The sequence below is a fragment of the Aedes albopictus genome, chromosome 3 (assembly GCF_035046485.1).
Source record: "Aedes albopictus strain Foshan chromosome 3, AalbF5, whole genome shotgun sequence".
NCBI lineage: Eukaryota > Metazoa > Arthropoda > Insecta > Diptera > Culicidae > Aedes > Aedes albopictus.
Genome location: NC_085138.1, coordinates 440,102,397 through 440,117,540, shown reverse-complemented (window position 1 = coordinate 440,117,540; position 15,144 = coordinate 440,102,397).

Sequence of the window (15,144 nt, the reverse complement as noted above, 5' to 3'; positions counted from 1 at the left end):
TGGCAAACCTGTTTGAAGAGGAGGCCAAAAACGCTAACTTTACTCTATCTTATGGGATATTATATCCGCGGGGTAGAGCGTAGAATATGGGCTTAAACCCGTGGAAGAATCTACGTGGTATGATATAATAAATAGAAGAGTCTACGTATTTTGTAGCGACTTTACGAATTTTCAAAGTGTCTACCAGCTTGTGGACACTTTGCTACTCTCGCATCGTCAGACCAGCTACACTCACACAAGGAACCAATGAGATAGTTGCTTGGGACAAACAGGCATCTTCAGTGTGTGAATATTGATGATCTTCAATAGCGACTGCTATGTCAGGTTGCAGGTCAATGTGGGGATGGGAGGTAAATGATGATTGCAATCGCTTGTTGTCAACAGGTCGTTGAGTCCTCTGCACCTGCACAAGGTCATGCGAATGTCGGAGTGTTGTTGGGAAATGTTTATTTCTGGCATGGAGGTTCACGCAATTAGTACGTGGATGCCTGGCGCAAAGTGATAGCTTGTTTGAAGATAACTGTGAAGCGGCACAGTTCGCTAGGTTGCATAACTTACACTGTGCTCTGAAAGTTGGAAGGAAAATTTCAATAACAACATATCTGGCATCCCTTGGCACCACGTCGTTAAAAACCCTACGCACCGAAAAAAATGTTGGGGCAGGACACCTTCTCCATGAACTGCAGTCTACCTACAGTCTCATGCACCAGAAATCGTCAGAATCCACCGGTGAAAAGTTGAAACTTCCGGATAGGCCAGAGCACAAGAGCGCACCACCTACCCGACCCTGAGGGCAAGTTTTCTTTTATTGTGCCACCGCCGCGTGGAGGCTGCAAGTCGTTAAAACCAGATGGCACTCTGCCTACTACCGTACCGGCTGACTCTGACTGCCTTTCTTCCCGAAACCGGACCGAACCCGGCAGCAAAGAGTCAACTCTGGGATCATTTTGTTCGCTGCTGCAGTTTTCCGCCGTCGTCGCCACCAGAACTGTCGCAACTTTCCGCGAACTGCTACCCGACCCGAGCAAGTGTGTTATGCAACACTTGGCTGCCCTGTAACTGCAGCGCAGTTCCTCGAAAAGGGTGCGGGGCAACCAAGTTTTAATATGGAATTATTAATAATAGTCGCCATAAAGTACGGTTCGATGCTTCTGCTGCGGTCGGTGGAGGTTGTGGTAGGTAGGTTCCTGACGACGACGACGACGACGCTGGCTGACTGCCTGCGATGCAAACGAGGTGCAGATTAATGGTCAGCCAGTTGGATGTTTATTGTTATGGCTTCTTAGTTGTTGTTAGCGCAGCGCCAAGCTACTGCTGCTGCTGCTGTGGTGGCGAACATTCCGAACGATTAATCATCGCAAAGAGCCCACAAAGGAGCATAAACAGAGGCAGCCGTGCCCGGATGGCGCGGTAGCAGCAGCGGTAACAACAGCATACAAGAATACACGCACACCCGGTAGTAGAGTGTCATGTTGTGGTATCGATCAGGCAGAACATCGATTCGTCTTGCGGATTATGGCACCTTCTTTGCTTCTCAGAACAAGCAGGGTATTGTGCGAACTTCAGAAAGAAGTTCATCGATCAATTGGAATGAAATCTGGTAAATATCAAAAAATGAATATGTATTTGCGATGAAACTTGCTTGATGCAATGTTCAAACTGAGACAAAGGCTGCTCCTCAGTAGGCTGCGGGCTTATTATTCAAAAGTTGTTGAAACCTGGAATTCGTAAGCTCTTCTGATTTCAAATGACACCTTTGGGTTTGAGCCAAAAATATTAAGATTTAAAGGTGACGCCTCAAAGTTGAATTTCGAGTAATAAAAAGGTATTTTCACTTCAAGTGCCATAACTTTTCAATTTTCAGCTCAATTTTCAATCTTTTTTTTTATGAATTTCTCACAAATTAAATTTTTAATAATTTCGTAGAACATTAAATTTTTCCAAAGTCTCGCAAAATATGAGTTTTCAGAGATTCAATTTATTTTTTCCTTCTTTTTACAAAAAAAAGTTTACTGTAGTCCTTAACCTTTTACCATTCTACCAATTTCAATTTTTTAAGCTCATTTTTGTAGATATTTTTGTTGCCTATCTTTGTCCCAAAAAAAACTATTCATTGAAAAATTGAAAAATGAAAAAGTTATTTTTTTTAAATTTCTTTTTATTCGTGAATTTTAACTTAAGCTAATTCTTCACACCTGAAAAAGTTATAGCACTTGAAGTGAAAGCACTTTTTTTTACTCGAAAATTCAACTTTGAGGCGTTTGCGCCACCTCTAAATCTCAATATTTTTGGCTCAAACGCAGAGGTTTCGGTATTTATGTCATTTGAACCCAGAACATGAGCATAGCATGAGCATGAGCATAGATGACCGCACAATTCGTAGTTGCTACTCCGTGATTGACCAGAGCAATCGAAATTGCACAAGGAACCAATGAATAGGGCTTGGGACTAGCTTACTATTCTCAATGTACACAGGTCGAGAGCTCTCAACTTTAGTAAGGTCAATAACGGCGCCGGCCACGTCCTTACGGTCATCGAGGATGGAAGGGAATGTTAGTAAGACAAACGTTGTTAAAAAGACCGCGAATCGCTGCATCTCCACGTTTGTCTCAGGAAGGAATTTTTTGTTAGTAGGGTAAGCTACATTGTCAGTCCGGGAGTCACCTATGGTTGGTGATATGATTTGACAATGGATCAATATACACAAACCGCCGTTAACAACAGACCATTTTTCGACGCAAGAACTAGCCAAAAAGAAAATTCTATCGCGCGTCTCCACTCCACTAGGGAGCAGAAACCTTTAGTCTATTCCACACAGAAATACACTGAACGCGACTCACTTGTCGGCGCCCGGATTTTTTTTTCTCGACCGGCGAACCCGAAGTAACATTTTTCACTCTTTTGTGTAAATGCAAAAATGAAAGAAAATATTTATTATCAACTTAAAGTGTATTGGAAACTAGCGCCGAAGGGAAGCGAAAAATTCGGAACCGACTCGAACCACGGCGCGGGCACACTCGTCCCGTCGTCGGAGCCCCGCAGAGAGAAGAGAAAAAAAAAATCGCAAAAATCTAGCAAAGCCAGCGCGCGAAGCTTTGCTGCTACCGAACTACCGCACACTACTGACTGCTTGGCGTCCCGTCGTTTGAGCCCCGCAGAGAGAAGGGGAAAGAAAATCGCAAAAATCTAGCAAAGCGAACGCGCGAAACTTTGCTGCTGCCGAACTACCGCACACTACTGACTGCTTGGCGTCCCGTCGTCGGAGCCCCGCAGAGAGAAGGGGAAAGAAAATCGCAAAAATCTAGCAAAGCGAACGCGCGAAACTTTGCTGCTGCCGAACTACCGCACACTACTGACTGCTTGGCGTCCCGTCGTCGGAGCCCCGCAGAGGGAAGAGGAAAATAAAATCGCAAAAATCTAGCAAAGCGAACGCGTGAAACTTTGCTGCTGCCGAACTACCGCACACTACTGACTGCTTGGCGACCCGTCGTCGGAGCCCCGCAGAGAGAAGGGGAAAGAAAATCGCAAAAATCTAGCAAAGCGAACGCGCGAAACTTTGCTGCTGCCGAACTACCGCACACTACTGACTGCTTGGCGTCCCGTCGTCGGAGCCCCGCAGAGGGAAGAGGAAAATAAAATCGCAAAAATCTAGCAAAGCGAACGCGCGAAACTTTGCTGCTGCCGAACTACCGCACACCACTGACTGCTTGGCGACCCGTCGTCGGAGCCCCGCAGAGAGAAGGGGAAAGAAAATCGCAAAAATCTAGCAAAGCGAACGCGCGAAACTTTGCTGCTGCCGAACTACCGCACACTACTGACTGCTTGGCGTCCCGTCGTCGGAGCCCCGCAGAGGGAAGAGGAAAATAAAATCGCAAAAATCTAGCAAAGCGAACGCGCGAAACTTTGCTGCTGCCGAACTACCGCACACCACTGACTGCTTGGCGACCCGTCGTCGGAGCCCCGCAGAGAGAAGGGGAAAGAAAATCGCAAAAATCTAGCAAAGCGAACGCGCGAAACTTTGCTGCTGCCGAACTACCGCACACTACTGACTGCTTGGCGTCCCGTCGTCGGAGCCCCGCAGAGGGAAGAGGAAAATAAAATCGCAAAAATCTAGCAAAGCGAGCGCGCGAAACTTTGCTGCTACCGAACTACCGCACACTACTGACTGCTTGGCGTCCCGTCGTCGGAGCCCCGCAGAGGGAAGAGGAAAATAAAATCGCAAAAATCTAGCAAAGCGAACGCGCGAAACTTTGCTGCTGCCGAACTACCGCACACTACTGACTGCTTGGCGTCCCGTCGTCGGAGCCCCGCAGAGGGAAGAGGAAAATAAAATCGCAAAAATCTAGCAAAGCGAACGCGCGAAACTTTGCTGCTGCCGAACTACCGCACACTACTGACTGCTTGGCGTCCCGTCGTCGGAGCCCCGCAGAGGGAAGAGGAAAATAAAATCGCAAAAATCTAGCAAAGCGAGCGCGCGAAACTTTGCTGCTGCCGAACTACCGCACACTACTGACTGCTTGGCGTCCCGTCGTCGGAGCCCCGCAGAGGGAAGAGGAAAATAAAATCGCAAAAATCTAGCAAAGCGAGCGCGCGAAACTTTGCTGCTACCGAACTACCGCACACTACTGACTGCTTGGCGTCCCGTCGTCGGAGCCCCGCAGAGGGAAGAGGAAAATAAAATCGCAAAAATCTAGCAAAGCGAACGCGCGAAACTTTGCTGCTGCCGAACTACCGCACACTACTGACTGCTTGGCGTCCCGTCGTCGGAGCCCCGCAGAGGGAAGAGGAAAATAAAATCGCAAAAATCTAGCAAAGCGAGCGCGCGAAACTTTGCTGCTACCGAACTACCGCACACTACTGCACAGAGAAAATTTTCTACTCAGTGACTGAGTTGGTCTTACTCAGAAATCGAAAATTCCTTTGTATTCTTACTCAGTTTCAGCTAAAAGTGGGACAACCCATTGCCAATGGGTTGTCCCACTTTTAACGGAAACTGAGTAAGAAAACAAAGGATTTTTCGATTTCTGAGTAAGACCAACTCAGTCACTGAGTAGAAAATTTTCTCTGTGTGACTGCTTGGCGACCCGTCGTCGGAGCCCCGCAGAGGGAAGAGGAAAATAAAATCGCAAAAATCTAGCAAAGCGAACGCGCGAAACTTTGCTGCTGCCGAACTACCGCACACTACTGACTGCTTGGCGTCCCGTCGTCGGAGCCCCGCAGAGGGAAGAGGAAAATAAAATCGCAAAAATCTAGCAAAGCGAACGCGCGAAACTTTGCTGCTGCCGAACTACCGCACACTACTGACTGCTTGGCGTCCCGTCGTCGGAGCCCCGCAGAGGGAAGAGGAAAATAAAATCGCAAAAATCTAGCAAAGCGAACGCGCGAAACTTTGCTGCTGCCGAACTACCGCACACTACTCTATGTCATTTGAACCCAGAACAGCTTACAAATTCCAGGTTTCAACAACTTTTGAAAAATAAGCCGCAGCCTACTCCTCAGCTTAGTGATCTGTGAGCACTTCCACAGTTATTGACTAAGAGCTTCCTCTGCCAATCCAATGAGCATTTTGCACATCGTGTGGCAGACACGAAAATAGGTACTTTATGCACAAGTAAGTCAAGAAAATTTCCATTACGAAAAGTTCCTGAACCGCCGGGAATCGAACCCGTCACAGTCAGCAATAGCACCCATATGCTTCTACAGTACTGCTGAATATATCATTGGTCATTTCATTTGGCTGAAGGCAAGGGCGTAGCCAGCTTTTCAGTCAATCAGGAAGCGAGTGGGTTGGGTTGTTCGACCACCATTAGTAAATTTATCCGTACTTGTTTTTATAACTAAACGCAACACGCTCACCTGTTCTACACAAATCAGCGTGATGCTGGAATATCTACAAAACTTTCGTAAGAAATCATAAATTACTGGAGAAATGCCTACAAAAAAATCAGGAAGAGATCCCCGATCAAATTTCCGAATGAATCCTAGAAAAAGTCCTAAACAAGTCATTGGAGAAAACTTTTTGAGGCATTCTCGTTGGCATTTCTGAAGGAGTCTCTTGAGAAATTTTTGGAAGAATGTCTGAAGAACATTCTGAAGGAACACTATCAAAACATTATTGAAAAATCTCTGGAGGAGGAGGTCTTGAAAAAAATCTTGGAGAAAATCAAATGTCAGATTATATTCCTGAAAAAATCGCAGGACGAATTTCTGAAGAAATTCCGTTACTGGAACTGCAGGGGTATTCTTGTGGAAATTCTTGGATGGATATCTGAACAAATCCGTGGATGGACTCCTAAAATATTTCTTAATACTGGTGAAAGAATATCTGGATGACTTCTTGGAGAATTTCCTGGATCCTTTATGCATCCCTCTAAAATAATCTTCAAGAGTGGTAATACAAATACTTGAAGTAATTCAGAAATATCTCCAGATAATCCTTGAGAAATTCTTAGAAACACCGCTGTAAAAGATAATGGAAGGATTTATGATTTATTTCAAAATGAACCCCTGGATATTTTTGGAAGAAACTTCCAGAGAAATTTCTGATGGAGTCACTAGAGGAATACTCAGAGCCTACCCTAGAAGAATTCTCGGAGCAATCCCTGGAGGATATTCTTGGATTAATCCCTGCAAGAATTCCTAGAGGAATACCTAAATGAATTCCTGGAGCAATTCTAGGATTAATCCCTGCATGAATTGCTGAAGAGATTTCTTGAGGAATTTTTGGAGGAACACGTAGAAGAATGTTTGATGGAATCTCTGGAGAAATTCTTGGAGAAATCCCTGGAGCAATTCTCTGGCATAAATCCTGACGGAATGCCTGAAAGAACTTCTGGACAAATTCTAGGTGGAATCCCTGGAGGAATTGCTGGAGAAATTCGTGAAGAAATTATTGGCATTCTTGATATACTTGGAGTTATGCCTGGACGAACCCTTAAAATAGTTCATTGATGAATGCCTGGAGAAAACCCTTGATGAAGTCCTGGAGGTGTTTCTGAAGGAATCTCTGGAAGAATTGTAGGAAGAATTCCTGGAAGAGTTCCTTGAGGATATCCTGGAAGAATCCCTGGAGGAATCTCTGGAGAAAATCCTGGAGGAATGCGTGAAAGAATACCTAGATAAATTCCTGTCAGAATTTCTGGAGGATTTTCTGAAAGAAACTTTGGAGGAAATCCTGGAATTCCTGGAGAAATCCCTTGAGGAGTTCTTTGGAGGAATCCCTGTAAAATTTCCGAAGGAACGCCTGAAGGAGTTCCTCTGGGATTCCTGGGGTATTCTTGACCATATTCTTAGATGAACTCCTAGAGGAATTATGGAATTATTCCCTGAGGAAATTTTCGAAAAGATTCCTTGTGAAATTCTACGAGCAACGCCTAGATGAATTTCTAGAGGAATTCCTGGAGACGTCTCTGGAGAAATTCGTGGAAAACCCTTGGACGAATACCTGAAGAGATTCTTAGAGGAGTCTCTTAAAGAATCCCTGGAGGAGTTCCCTTGATAAATTCTTGGAGGATTGTGTGATGGAGTTCCTGGAAAAATCCCTGGAGGAATTCCAAAAGGAATCTCTGAAGCAATTCCTGGAGAAATGCCTGGAGGAATGTCTGGAGGAATTCCTGAAGGAATGCATGGAGCAATTCCTGGAGGAATTCCTAGGGGATCTCCTAGGCGGATTCCCTGGAGGAATCCAAGGCAAAATCCCTGGGAGGATTCCTTGGGGTGTCCCTGAGGGAATCCCAAGAGGAATCCCTGGACTAGAAATTTCAGGATAATTTCCTGTAGGAATTCCTGGAACAAGCCCTAAAGAAATTCGGGGAAAATCCCTGAAGGAATTCCTTGAGGAATCCTTGTAGCAATTTCTGTAGAAATCATTGAAAGAATCCCTGGAAGAATTCCTGGATGACTTTCAAGGGTATTGAAGGTATTTTTTTTATCTGTATTTACGAGATTTTTGGCCCTAGGCTAGTTCATCTCGGGACCCACGCTTTACTTCCCTTCCGAAGGAAGAACTCACATTTTTGCGAGTTTGTCGAGAGTGGGATTCGATCCCAGGTCCTCGGCGTGATAGCCAAGTGTTCTAACCATCACACCAGGTCCGCTCCACCACGGAAGGTATTCCTGGAGGAATCTCTAGAAGAATTCCTTGAGGAATGCTAGAAAAAAAAATATGAATGAATAACTTTAGTAATTTCTGGAGGAATTAGAGCAAATCTGCAAAAGCCCGGTTTCGGATTCAGCAGCCCAAAATCCTTCGGAGACACATAAGTTTGCTCTTGAGACAGACAAAAAGTTAATTTTTGTTACGCTGTGAAATGTATGGAAGAATCCCTAGAAGAATCCCTGGAAGAATTCCAGGGGAATAAATTTGTGGATGAAATCCTGGGGGAATTCTTAAAGGATTTTTTGGAAGAATAGCTGGATGATTTCCTTGACAAAATTCTGGAAGAATCCCTGGAGAAATTTGGGGAAAAATCCCTGGAGGAATTCTTTGGAGACTACCTGAGGGAATTCCTGGAGGAAGGGGTGTTTTCGTCGAACACCTGGCAATCGTTTGACTCATTTGTCTATAACTCAGTTCAGAAGCCTAACATTGAAATGTTAAGTTCGGCAAAGTTATAGATTAGTGTTTTTCCTATAATTATCACTAAAGAAGCCATATTCTATCTCTCACATATACGGCGCTAGAGCGCTAGTACTGTCTACTCATACTAAACGATCGAAAAATCCGATCGTTTAGTAGGAGTAGGTGGTACTAACACTTTTACGCCGTAGTATTAGAGCTAGAATATGGCGTCCTTGGTGATAATTATAGGAAAAATACTAATCTATAACTTTGCCGAACACAACTTTTCAATATAAGGTTCCTGAACTGAGTAATGGGCAAATGAGTTAAACGATTGCCAGGTGATCGAAACATCCTTGCCTGGAGGAATCGCTGACGCTATTCCTAGAAAAATCTTTGGAAGAATTTCTAGAGGAATGCCTGGAGGAGTGTCCGGAGGAATCCTTGGCGAAGATTCCCTGGAAAAAATCATGGATTAATTTTTGATCTGAAGAAACCTGGAGGATTTCTGGAGAATTCCTGGATGAATTGCTGTAGAAATTTCTGAAGGAATTCTTAGAAGAATTCCTGAATCAATTCGTGGAAAAAATCCTGGAGGAATTCCAGGAGAAATTTTTGGGGTAATTCCTGGAAGAAATAATGGAGGAACTCCTGAAGGAGTCCCTGAAAAGCATCCTGGTTGATATCCTGGAGAAATGCCTAGAATAATTTCTGAATCAATTTTTGTAGGAATCGCTAGAAGAATTTGGAGACGAATTTCAGAAGAAATTCTTGGAAGAATTTCTGAAGGAATCCCTGAGGCATTACTGGAGAAATTTCTGAAGGAATTGCTGTAGAAATTTTTAAAGGAATTCCTGGAGAAATTTCTGGGGTAATTCTTGGAGGAATTCCTGGAAGAGTCTCTGAAGAAATTCGTGAATGAAATCCTGGTGGAATGCTTGAAGGAATTCCTCGTTGATGTCTAGAGAAATTCCTAGAGGAATCCCTAGAGAAATCCCTTGATGAATTCTTAGATGAATTACTGGATGTATTTCTAGGGGAATCTCTTCAAAAATTTCAGGAGAAATCCCTGTAGGAATCCCCTGGAAGAGCTTCTGGTCGATTTTCTGGAGCAATCCCAGGAGGAGTTTCTGAAAAAAAATCTCAAAAAGAATTCTTGGAAAAATCTTGAAGGGGTAGTTCGTGAGCAACTCCTGGTAGCATTCCCAAGAGGAATTCCTAAGGGAATCTTCAAACGATTCCTGTAGGTAGTTCTGGATTGCTTTCTGGAGGAGTTCCTGAAAGCAATTCATGAGGAACTCTTGAAGAATTCTCTAGAAGAGTTTCTGGAGGAATCCATTTTTATAATAATACCTGGAGTTGTTCCTAAAAGAATCGCAGAAGGAATTCCCGAGTGAATAAATTTTTTGATGACCCTACGATGAATCCTTCTAGCTTTATTTATGATGTATGATGTATTTCGACAGAAAGCATAGAGGCCGTCCATAAACCACGTGCACCATGGCCTATAATAATTTAAAAGTTTTTGTTTGAACAAAAGACCACCCGGGGGGAAAGAGGGTTTTGAAATATTCAGAAAAATGACCATGTGGTTTATGGTCAGCCAATGACAAAAACAAAAAAAAACTGTATGAATTAAAATAACATTATCATCTTCTTGTATGAGCATTGTGTAACTGTTTTGATGTTCTGACAAACTTAAACACGAATTCTACCTCAGAAAACGCTTTCATCATTGATGTCAGTGACGCTTGGTAACCATATGCAGTACAATGATAGAGCAGAAATCTACTTCGTCATATGCGCTAATTTCCATCATATCAGACAGGAAATAACAAATGATTACACAGCGCAACATTTTTTGTCCTTAGAGCAAACTTATGTGTCTCTGACAGATTTTGGGCCGCTAAATCCGAATCAGGATTCAGATTTGCTCCAGCACGTCACAATTTTGAGCTATACCTCAATTTATAGGGTAAAATATGCGATTTTGGGCTTTTTTTGACTGCAAGGCATTAAGCATGGAACTTTTTTTTAAGCAATTAACAGGTAAAGTGGTCAATTAACATCTAAATTAACAACTTATGCAAAATATTTCGTTTTACCAAATCAAATTTGATAGATTTAAGCATTTTATGTTAGTATGTAAACTTGCATGCAACTTTTGGAGGGAGACTTGTATAGGAAATATAGCACCTATCATAAATCTCCTAAAACTATCAAATTCGATTTGGTAAAACGAAATATTTTGCATGAGTCGTTAATTTAGATGTTAATTGACCAATTTACCTTTTGAATGCTCGAAAAAAGTATTTCCATGCTAAATGGCTGGCAGACAAAAAAGCCAAAAATCGCATATTCTGCTCTATAAATTGAGGTATAGCTCAAAATTGTGACATGCTGGAACAAATCTGAGCCCGGATTCGGATTCAGCGACCCAAAATCTGTCAGAGACACATAAGTTTGCTCTTGAGACAGACCAAAAGTTAATTTTTGTTACGCTGTGTTACAGATAGTCCAACTTACCTTTGCCAATGGCTCATCAAACTCGATAATCAATAACCAACCCATACAGCTCTGGAGGTCGAACAATTACGCAAAATTTCACGTTTCAATTTAACTTAACTTACGAGTAACATTTTTCTCGTTTTGCGTATGACGAAGGCAACCGCAGCACAGCAGCAATTAGCCGAATTTTTCTTCATCACCGTTCAATCACAATTTTCACTTTACCAGATTCACTTGTTGAACCGACCATCAATTTATACAATTAGTTATGACAAATAAATCACTTTTTTTCGTTGATAAAATGTAAACAACAAGTTACCTTCGGCTAGAAAGAATGCAAGAAAATGTGTGCGTAGATTTTCTGCATGCAAAAAATCGCATTTTTCAGCCATAGGCTAATCCAGATGACCCCCAATTGTAGAGGCGCTTGGTGAGATAAGTAGAAAATCGTTTGTTTACATAAAAAAGTCAAGCAGTGCTATTTTCCATTTGCAATGGCTTCCATTATCATCATTCTTGATGCCCACGCCGACAGACATCGGATTGGCCAGCTAACAAAAAATCCGGAAGATCGCCCTCCGGAAGCATAGCAAGAGCTCCTCAAATTAATCACATAAATTGTTCGTAAGTACCTACCGGATCTAAGCACACTGAAAGAGAATTATTTTTTTTTTCCTAAAAGTGCTCGTTTGTTTCTCTACGATGCGAGATTCGATACGAAAAAGTGAAAAAAAGTGCACTTTGCCTATGCTGCACCATGGCACTTTTTGGCGGAGTCACGTTTTTCGTAGGGTTCTCATTTCTGCCACCAGATGCGGAGGGATCGTTAGCTTTCGTTGGATTTACCTATAGAGAAAGATTTCTTCGCTACACTGCGATGGTGTATTATGATCAGGTGGGCAATAATATTGTGGTCAATATTCTTAAGGTACATCCATCTTAGTTTGAAAGCACCCTGGTCTATCGTACTTTGATCACATGATTTAATTTGGATTGCAAAGAATTAGATCGGCTTTTCGAATAAACACCAGGTCAAATCATAATTTTTGACCATTCTATCTAAAATAGACGTAAACAAGACGGAAACAAAATTTCAGGGACAACTATTCAATCGTATTGTTTTAAGGTTCTTTTGCAATAATGCAATAATAAACTCGATCATTATTGGTCGGTGCTTAACTAGACGGGAATTAGATAAAAACTCTATTACAGGTCGGACTCGATTATTCGGAGTATCGATTTTTATTTCACTCCGGATAATCGAATTTTCTGGATAATCGAATCACACATAAAAACAAATCAAAATTCAAAAACGTATGAATATATATGATTTTGTTATTTTATTTTCATGAAGCAGTGACGTAGCAAGAAATTCGAATAAGGGATCGTCCATAAATTACGTCAAAAATACTTTTTTTTGCTGCCTTCACTAGTCACACTTTTTCTACAAGTTTTCTGCAGATTTAATGGGTCATCACAATTTGCTGCATCTTCCCGCCCGCCCCGCTGTGACGTAATTTATGGACATTCCCTTAGTATGCTGTATTCAGTAGATCATAATAGTGTTTTAGGTTGATAAGATCGGGGCACTTTTCTGTCAATTTTGAATTAAATAAAAAGGTTATGGGTTCGTGAAACAAAACAGGGGCCATCCATTAAGTACGTCACGGGAAAATCCGTATAAAATTTTCCAATTTTGACGTAACGTACTTGTTGGATGTACCTTAAAGAAGGTATGGTTGAGGAAAAGGGGTGTGATTTGTGAAAATTGGAGAAAATGTTGAGGGACGAGAAAAAAAAACTTTTGAAGTGAATGGGGCTGTTGTATGATGAATTCAGCGTTAATTTTCAGAGTGTTCTTAATCTATAAACAGCCTTTTCCGTGTGTCTATAATACACACGATACTGGGAGCAGTGATGCCAACCCAAAAAAACACTTTGATCAAACTCCTGAAGGAACATAGGTAGAATAGGCCTGTCTAAAAAAATGTTCCCTGATTCTCAAGTCCACTCCTACATTTTGACTGACATCCAACTGCTTTTGCTGGTTATTTGCTTCTTTGGCATCAATGATGTAGGAGTTGAGCGAAAATTATAATAATTCGTCAAAGCCTAATGTGTCCTAAAAACTAGCTTTTCGGAGGCAATCATGCTTTGGGCCTCTCAATGGATTTGGCTGAAGTTTTGACCAGTTACTTCTTTTTGGGTGCTAGCGTTAGCGTTAGCATTAGCGTAGTTACGGTATACTTTGTAGATTGGATACTAACAACATTCATGTACCTTTTGCTAATCTTGCTCAGATTGCTTTTCGAAACCAGGTCGGGGAGTTAACTTTGCTCCAATCTTATGCATGAATACCAAAAGCACAAATGTCATTATTCCCGGCCACGCCCATCTTTACCGTAACTTGGAATAGGGGAAGGAAATGTTGATGTAGTACTTATTTAAGGGGCCTCCGACTCAGTGACACTCCCATAAGTACTACGGAGTGGGTGGTTGGGAGATGTATTTTGTAGGTCAAGGATTCGCCTGAAAAGCTGGCGATGGACCCACGGCATTGGTTGTTTACTTGGTTAAAATTTAATCTTTTGAAAGCCGGCGAACAAAGGAGATTTTTTTTTTCTATTTATTGTTTAAACAATTATGTGTCTGCTCAGTTTGAGGCCCAAGCAGAATTGATCCCTCCAGGGTCATCGGAACATTTCAATAAATGTTTGAAACGCGTGAAAAAAAAAAACGAAAAAAAAGTTGGCGATTCGAGGAAAAAAAAACAATTTACATTAAAAAAAACGCGAAAACCACGAAAAAAAAACATCTCAATTTATTAAAACAAAGATAACGTAAAACGAGTTGCACAAAAATAAAATCAAAAGATATTTTTTTAATTTATTGTCTTAATAAGTATGTTACGGCTCAGTGCGAGGCACAAGTAGAACCGATCGCTCCAGGGTCATCGGAGCTTTGCAACAAATGATTAAAACGCGAGGAAAAAAAATTGCGACTCGAGAAAGAATTTCTGAAAAAATCCATGAAAAAAATCCTGTGGAAAATAATGAAGAAAAATATCTGGAGGAATTCCCGAAAGAATCGTAGCAGAAATTTCTGCATGACTTCTGCATACACTTCTGGTGGAATATCAACAGAAAATTCCGGAGGAACTTTAAGAAATACCTGGAGAAATCCCCATAAGAATCCCATAAATAATTCCTAGAAAAAACCGTAGATCCACCTGTGGGTATTTTAAGTACAACCACAATAATCCGTGGAAGAATTCCAGAATGCTTGAGGAATCTCATCTGAAATTACCAAAGGAGTCTCATGAGGAATTCTTGGAGGAATGCCAAGCAAATGGAAATAAATCTCTGAAAAGTTTTCCCTTGAAGGAAAATTTGGAGAAATCCCAGAAACACTATCTGAAGAAATGCCAGCAATCATTCTTTGAAAATTTCCTGGATGATTCACGGCATGTTTTGAAAACAAATGCAACATTTAGCGTTTGCTCACTGAGAAGATATATGAAATTGTTTGGCCCTTTTCAAATATAACGACTATTTTGTTACGTAATTTCTATATGACGCCAAAAATTATCAACTGAATTTGAGATACACTGTAAATGTAAAATGTTAATGCTGAGTGTTAAATATATTAATTTTATCGTTAAAAGAGGCTAATATAATCGGGTCAAAAAGCTAACAAAATCGGAGGAAAACGGAATCGGGGGCTTCCAAAATCGTATCAGCACTATGTTATAATACTTAATTATGTAAAATTTTATCATTGAAATAAAAAAAAATATCGTAATAAAAATACTCCGGATAATCGAGTCTAAAATTCCGGATAATCGAGTCTCGGATAATCGAGTCCGACCTGTAATAACATGCCTCATTCGGATAACGACTTTCTTCGTGTTCTTTCATATCTGCTGAGCTTCATCTGCTCACCAACAGGAGCAAACTTAAATACTGTGGTAAGGTAGTTTGGGGGCTATCGTGGCAAGTATATCTGTATCACCTGAAAGCCTTCACGCAAAAAGATGAAAAATGTATTCCGCATCCGAACAATTGACCTACCTGAAA